The sequence below is a fragment of the Macrobrachium nipponense genome, chromosome 9 (assembly GCF_015104395.2).
Source record: "Macrobrachium nipponense isolate FS-2020 chromosome 9, ASM1510439v2, whole genome shotgun sequence".
Lineage (NCBI taxonomy): Eukaryota > Metazoa > Arthropoda > Malacostraca > Decapoda > Palaemonidae > Macrobrachium > Macrobrachium nipponense.
Window position 1 is genome coordinate 73,708,939 of NC_061110.1, and position 8,167 is coordinate 73,717,105.

The window sequence follows — 8,167 nt, forward strand, 5'->3', positions numbered from 1 at the left end:
ATTGTTGCACGTGTACTTGACCCACATTTTATATATTGTTTGAAAGATATACATTAATGATGCAAAGTACAGTGTATTGATTGATTAATCGACCGACATATCAGTAGTCAAATTACTGGGAGTAATTGTTAGGTGCTTTAGTAAGAACTTACAGTAAAGTTACTGAAAAAAGTTAGCCTTGGCCCACGAAAACTACTTGAGTAGGTGCTGATAATGCAAGCGTAAATACATGAGTAAACAAGGGTGTGTGTGAACTCTGCTGAATTTGGACTACCTAATTCGATAATTATATAATGATTCGGTGTGTTTGTCACTCATTGCAGCGTGCAGTCTCTCATTCTGCGGGAGAAACACTTCCAAGAGATAGTGATTTTATGGTGCGTGAAACTTATACGTAATTGGTTTGGAAATTCTTCTAAAAGGCACGTATTCCCAACTGTATGATGAAACAATAAATGACGGAAAGACTCCTCTTCCGATCCCCGAATCTGTGACACTAGATGGATTTCTTTGGACCCGACTGTAGCCCGTATTCGTTTTTGAGATAGCCAGATTGTCAGAAAAGCGTTACTGTGCGGAAGTGTTATATAAGATGTATATTGAACCAGTTAAAAAGCTTCATCCGTTGTTTTTACGCCCATGCAAGATATCCAGCGTTGTGTTCAATATTTTTACTGAGAAAATGTTGCTCCTACAAAAGTGCTACTTGATCTGGCCAATCTAATTCAGGCAACAAGCCGAAAAATGACTATTCCAAGTGCTAGAATTGACCCATTGACCTATTATTTCCTATGTTGACCCGAATGTTAATCTAGGCTATGAATTTGAAACCACTTGCAAAAATTCACAGCTTTCCTTTAATGCCGTCGATATTAGTATTCGTAACCGTTGTATAGCTTTTGCTGATGCCATTCTTGCTATAAGAGGTGGTCTGACAGGAGTTGGAAATTGTTGCCATAACTATGAAATACCCAAATCGACAGTGCAGCCCATTGGAACAATGGCAGTTTACTCATCTCGACAAGGCTCAGTATCATTACTTAGTACCAGTCTATCGATGTCTAGAAGTCAAGGTGATGATAATGACGACGATGATTTTTTTTCCGTTGTAGAATCTCTCTCTCTCTCTCTCTCTCTCATTTTGGTAGATCTAGGGTACTATTCTGCGGCGGCCTAGACTATGGTAGTTGCGGTTTTTCTATGCAGTTTTACCTCCTGAACAAGAATTTTGAGTAATATTTATTCGGACGACTGTAATTAATCCCCAGGGGCCAGTACTAAACACGGCGAAATACATTGGACGCCCCATTCCCTAGTGGATGTCGTATCATTGGTTGCGTTCCTTGCAGTCCGTGCGGAACCACTCTAGAATTACCCTACTTTTCGTGGAATCTAGCTATAATTTTGAGGGCTCCTGTTGCGACTTTGTGGCATACTGATGTGACAACACTGCTGAAAGTTGGAACACATATCTTCATACCTCACTGCCATGCCCGTATTCACTCAGATTTTTAACATCCGCGTCAGGATAACTTCGGGAAACACCTGAAATTAAGGTAATGTAAAGTATCCGACCCGCAACGACTACTTATATAGGGTAAAAAACCGCATGGTACAGGGGTGGACCATGTACGATCAAGTGTGTACAACCCCAAGAAAAGTACATTATAACGCGTCCTGACACCGGAGTAGAGGTCTTTAGCTCCGTTTCTCACCAACAACAAGTCGCTTCTGATGCCCATCTCCGATGTCAGGACGCGTTTTAATATACTTTTTTTCTGGGTTGTACACATTGATCGTACATGGTCCACCCCTGTACCATGCGGTTTTTTACCCTATGCACTTTCAGTAGTTATTTCCTTAATTTAACTTTGAAATGTAAAGTTAGCCTAGGACCTATGTAAGACCAAGCACCCTAGCTCAAGGGTAAGTACAAATTCGTTTTTTTGCTTACGTAAGTATGCAATTTTCATAGTTTGAATACAATAGCATGCAATACAAATTTTGGGTAAAGTGAAATGTGAACCCGCTTAGTTATTTTCATGGGTTACACAAAACACGAGTTTAGGCAAAGGCCTAGAACCTTCGGCCATCATCCTAACGTAAGGGTGGTTCAAAATCGGCGATATTCTTTAGACATTTACATATTCGGGCGCTGAATGACCATAATAGGTCCCAGTGCTTGGGCTTTTCCCTAAATTTCATAATCCATCCATCCATCCATTTGCATATTCAGTTGCAGCATGAACCTTAAGGCTACCATGTTAGGTTAGATAAGTATGAAGGTGGCCGGGTTTAATGTAATATTAATATTCAGTTGCATTAGAAACTACTACTCTATATCTACATTTGAAGGCGCAAAGGTAAAACTTTACAATAGTTGTGTGGCATGATTCCTGCCAGCCGTCAACCGGGACAGGTTCCTCATATATAGAGAGAGCTATCTTTTCTATACTAATGCTAGGTCCAGACCTAACCAGATCTTACCTACCTAACCTCACTTAGGGCCCATGTGCCCTGACCTGGCCTGGTTGGCGACCAGCGAGAATCTTGTCATGCAACTATTATAAAGTTTTGCTGGCGCAAAATGTTAGATAAAGTGAAATGTGAAGGCATTTAGTAGTTATTTTCATGGTTTTGCACAGAATAGAGAAGTTCATGTAAGAGCCTACGACCATAGGCCAACACCCTAACTAAAAGATAAGTTCAAATGTGGCCAGTAACATTTAGCTATATTTGGGATTTCTAACTGATTTGTTTTTATTTTTATACTTAAAACAGAGTTTATAGGCTGTCATGAACCTTAGGCTACCACTCTTAAGTTAGCCAAGTATGAAGGCGGTCATGTTAAATGCAATTTTCATATTCAGTTGCATAGAGTTGCATGCAATATCTGTGTTTTGAAGTTATCAAATTGTGAAGGCATTGCCTTTTTTTAAAATACCTATGATTTTGATGCGCAAAATTAATTTTTTTTTTTTTTTTTTTTTTTTTTTTTTTTTTTTTTTTTTTTTTTTTTTTTTTTACAGAAAACTTTCAACAGGCAATCAGACTGCTCTCTTATACCTAACCCTATGATTTAAACCATTAGTTTGGGAAACTTGTAAAATAATGCTAAGATAATATTATTTCATGGCATAAAGTTTTAGAGTAAGTTAAATGTGGAGGCACTTAAATTTAAATTAAGCCCTTTTGGGCCTTGTCTTTAGATTTAGGGGTGAGTCCAGGACCTCTTATATCACTCATTCCGGCCATTTTCTTAGGCCACACGCTTATTCAGTTGTATAGGATTACATGCAATGCCCATGTATGCAATTTCAGTGGTTATTTTTGTGGTATTACACAAAATGAAAGAGTTAAGGTGTTAGTTCAAATGCAGTCATTTTCTTAGGCCACTTGCATATTCAGTTCCATGAGATTGCATGTAACATCTATATATGCAATTTAGTAGTTATTTTCATGGTTTTTTCATGAAATAGAAGAGGTTAGTAAGAGACTACAACTGTAGGCCAGCACTCTAGGAGTTAGTTCAAATGCGGCCATGTTATAGGGCACTTGCATATTCAGTTGCATAAGATTGCATACAACATCTGTATATGCATGGTTTACATGAAATATAAGCGTTTAGGTATTCATTTTCATGGTTTTACATAAAAAAGAGTTTTGGTAAGAGTGCAGGACCTTAAGCCATCACGCTAACTAAGGGGTTAGTTCCTGTGTGGCCATTTGCATATTCAATTGCATTGAATTGCATGCAACATCTGTATATTCAATTTCAGTGGTCATTTCCATGATTTTACACAAAATTGAATAATTTATGCAAGACCCTATAACCCCAGGCCAGCACCCTATCTTAGCAATTAGTTCAAATGTGGCCATTTTCTTAGGCCAATTGCATATCCAATTGCATAAGATTGCATGCAACATATATATTTGCAGTTTTAGTAGTTATTTTCATGATTTCCACGAAATAGAAGAGTTTAGGGAAGAGCTGCTGTCATTAACCTTATGCTATTACCCTGACCTAGGTTAGGTAGGTGGGAACGTGGCCATATTAAGCGTAATTTTCATATTCAGCTGCAGCATAAAATTGCATGCAATATATGTATTTGAAGGTGCCAAATCTAAGATAATGTGAAATGTGAAGGTATTTATTAATATTCATGGTTGTACACAAAATAGACGAGTAAGCAAGAACCTACAACCCTAGGCCAACACCCTAGCTTAGGGGTTACTTCATATGGGGCCATTTTCTTAGCCCACTTGCATATTTGATAGATAGGAATTGCAATGCCAGCATTCTTTTATGAAAATAACTCCAGGTTGTACATAAAACTACAGGAAACAACATGTAGTGTAACCAAAGGATTACAAGTAAGGTTTTTATACTAACTTTTTATTAGTTTAAGACATATTTCCAAGCGTCGTTCCGGCTTACGACGATTTTCGGCTTACGACGCGTCTCAAGAACGGAACCCCCGTCGTAACCCGGGGACTGCCTGTAGTTATTTACATAAGAGCTTAGGACCATAGTCCAGCACTCTAACTTAGGGTAAAGTCCAAAATGTAGCCAGTGAAATTTGTATATGCCATTTTGATAAGGAATTTGTTATCTTTTATCAAAACTAAGAGTTTAGATAGGCTGTCATGAAACTTAGGCTACCACCCTAGGTTATGTAAGTATGAAGTGGTCATATTAAATTAACTGCATAGAGTTGATGTAATATCTGTATCTGAAGATGACAAATCTTAGGTAAAGTTAATTTAGAATGCATTGCCTTTTTTAAAATGCACATTTAAATGCACAAATTTAGATTTGTAAACCTTAAAATAACAGTGATTCAATTGTTTTCCAGAAAACCTCCAACATGCAATCAGACTGCACTCTTTTGCTAAACCCAATAATTTACAATGTAACTAAAGGAAACTTCTAAAATAAAGGTAAGATAAAGTATCTGTATTTGAAGGCATAAAATTTTAGATAAAGTTAAATGTGAAGGGATTTAAAGTGAGCCCTTTTGGGCCTTGTGTTTAGGTTTAAGGGTGACTCCAGGGTCTTTTATGTCACATAATTTCATCCATTTTCTCAGGTCACTTGCATGCAATGCCTATATATTTACAATTTCAGTAGTATTTGGATAAAAGGGACAGTCAAAAGGTGATATTTGGATAAAAGGGACAGTCAGCACAGTAATTCTTGTATAAAAGAGAAAATTCAGTACATTTGAACTAACCTTTAAGTTAGTGTACAGTCTTGTCTCTTTTATACAGGAATTACTGTGCTGACTGTCCCTTTTATCTAAATATTACAGTGTTGAGTGTCCCTTCTATCCAGATATTACTGTACTAACTGTCCTTTTTATCCAAATATTACTTTGCTGACTCTCCCATTTATGCACATATGATTGTGGTGACTGTCCAGTTTATCCAAGAATTACTGTGGTGACTATACCTTTTATCCAGTTATGACTGTACTGTATGTCCCATTTATTCTGGTATTACTATATTGACTGTCCCTTTTATCCAGGTATTATTGTTGCAACTGTCCCATTTATCCTCGTGTTGCTGTGGTGACTTTTATCCAGGTATTACTGTGCTGACTGTCCCGTTTACCCAGATATTATTGTACTGGCTGTCCATTTTATCAAGACTTTACAGTGGTGACTGTCCCTTTTATCCAAGCATTACTGTGCAGCCTGTTTTTTTTACTAGGTATTACTAAGCTGACTACCCATTTTATCCAGGTATTATTGTGGTGACTGCCCATTTTATCCACTCATTACTGTGGTGACTGTCTCCCATATATTATTGTGTGGATGACTGTCCCATTTATCCAGGCAGTACTTTTCTGTCAGTCCCTTTTATCCATGTATTACTGTTCTGACTGTGCTTTTATCCAGATATTACTGTGATGATTGCCCCATTTATGAGATATTACTGAGGTGGCTGTCCCATTTATTCAGGTATTACTATACTGTTTCTCCCTCTTATCTAAGAATTACTGTGGTGAATTTATCCAGGTATTACTGTGGTGACAGTACATTTTATCCAAGTATTACTGTGGTGACTGTCTATTTCATCCAGACATTACTGTGGTGACTGTCCCTCAGGTATTACTGTGCTGACAGTACATTTTATCTAGGTATTAGCATTGTAGGGTAAGGTGGGTGAATACCGACCTATTAGTAAAAAAATGCCTAAAAAATCCATTTTGTACCTGAGAGAGTGCATACTGTGCCCAAAACAAACTGCACAACATGCCCCACCTAGTATACTTATAAATCCTTAACTCAGAGAATAAGTGTCATATTTTGCACTTTAAAAATTTTCAGGAAATTGTCGGTGTTCCGAAAACACCGACCGGGGGTTGGGGGAACCCTCTTAAAATCAAATTTCCTGTTTCTAGCATAATGACACTGATAATCAATCTTCCAATAAGGCAGTAAGGTAGATCGGCAAGACTTAATGACATTAGACACATGAATAGGTAGAGTTGAACCCACCCAATAAAAATTACTTGTTACTAGCATAATGACACTGATATTGCATCACAATTCACTAAATATCACCTTGAACTTTCCACAAAAAAAAACATTTTTCCGCCTTTTGTTGTGTATTTAAAAAATATTCAACATTTCAAAATATCAAAAACTTCAAAATATTTCAGAATATTAATAATTTCACGCATCTGTGTAGGGGGTTGATATTTCCCAGCATGTTTACAGTCGGTAGTTCCCCCACCATTTTTTTTTCCATGACAGTGCTGTGGCAGTCACTTCGAAAGAACACACTTCATTTCACTTGATAACATGTCAATATGGCTAAATATCTTAATGAAACTTAACTAGAAACAATTGCACCATCTTCATGGACGTGAGACACTATATGAGAACTTGAAAAATTACAACAGGCATCCAAAAATCAATTTTCTTACCTGATAAACACAGATGTCATGATGGCGTAACCCTGTTGCTTTCATGTTGTTCACTGAGATGGTTGCTGTGTGGGTGGTGAGTTTTGGCACGCAATTTAAAATAGTTTTCATACCAGAGTATTCTGTTGGTATTCACCCACCTCACCCTAACTGCCCCATTTAATGCCATTTAACTGAAACACCTCTACTAAACCTAAGCACACACACCCCCCCCCCCCCCCCACTAAACCTAAACACACTCGCTGCTAAACCTAAATACACAACCTAAACACACACCCCAAAACCTAAGCCCCCACCCCCGCTCATTAAACCTAAACACCAACATTACTACAGAGTTATTTATCACAGGAAAGAAAAGCATTTTCAAGTATATATTTCTATAGTACCGAGATGTGAAACGATGTATGATAAACCCATAGAGGTTATTTATCACTTAAGTTACAAAGAGAAAGGGGATGGTCGAAGGGGAAGGGGCTACAGATTTGAAACCTACCCTATTACCTATGTTGGTTCGAAAGATGGCCACTTGCCAAATATTGATTAGATCAATCAAGCTGCTATTACATAAGTTATAAAGAGACGATGGATGGGGGAAGTGGAAGGGGTAAGGATTTTAAACCTACCCTGTAATCTAAGTTAGATCAAATGATGGCCATGTGCCAAATTTTGTCTAGATCGGTCTAGAGGTTACCACATAAGTTACAAAGGGAAGGGGAAGAGGTATACAGGTTTAAGGAAAAAATCGTAAGAAAACTCCGAGAGTGGAATTTACAGGGGAATGTATTTACACCTTGACATAACTGATTTCAAGGTGCCCATAAGGACGCTAATGACCCTCACCCAGAGCCAGATAATAGATTCATAGCTGGAAGCAATGAACACCTGTCCAGGACACGTGAGATGATTCACAGCGTGTAATTTTGGGCCCAGAGCAGAAGGACGGAAGAATCCACCTTCACCGCAGGATTTTGCAGTAGAACTGCAAAATATACAACATATAAATACACGTGCAGTGGGGGATGGGGTGGCCCGTGTATGAGCTTAATATAAATAGTACGATTCCTCAGAGGGCAAAGAAGGACTGAATTATGACTCAAACGTTACTGTACTGAAAAGAGGAGGAAATTGAACACAAACAATTCATAGGGAACAACAGCTCATAAACCAAGCTATCTTCTAAGGGAGCACAGCTGTGGGGTTGAATGAGTCACTATGGGGGATTGCACAAGCACT

General features: G+C 38.0%; 1 long non-coding RNA gene across 1 annotated transcript in view; it reads left to right on the plus strand.

Moving 5' to 3' along the window:
* Positions 1-1,315: 1,315 nt before the first annotated feature.
* The window catches only part of LOC135218402 (uncharacterized), a 26,829-nt gene continuing 19,977 nt past the window's right edge, over positions 1,316-8,167 (plus strand). Inside the window, exons 1-2 of the long non-coding RNA XR_010315312.1 lie at positions 1,316-1,556; positions 4,857-4,941. This is a non-coding gene — a long non-coding RNA (uncharacterized LOC135218402). The remainder of the gene's footprint in view (positions 1,557-4,856; positions 4,942-8,167) is intronic.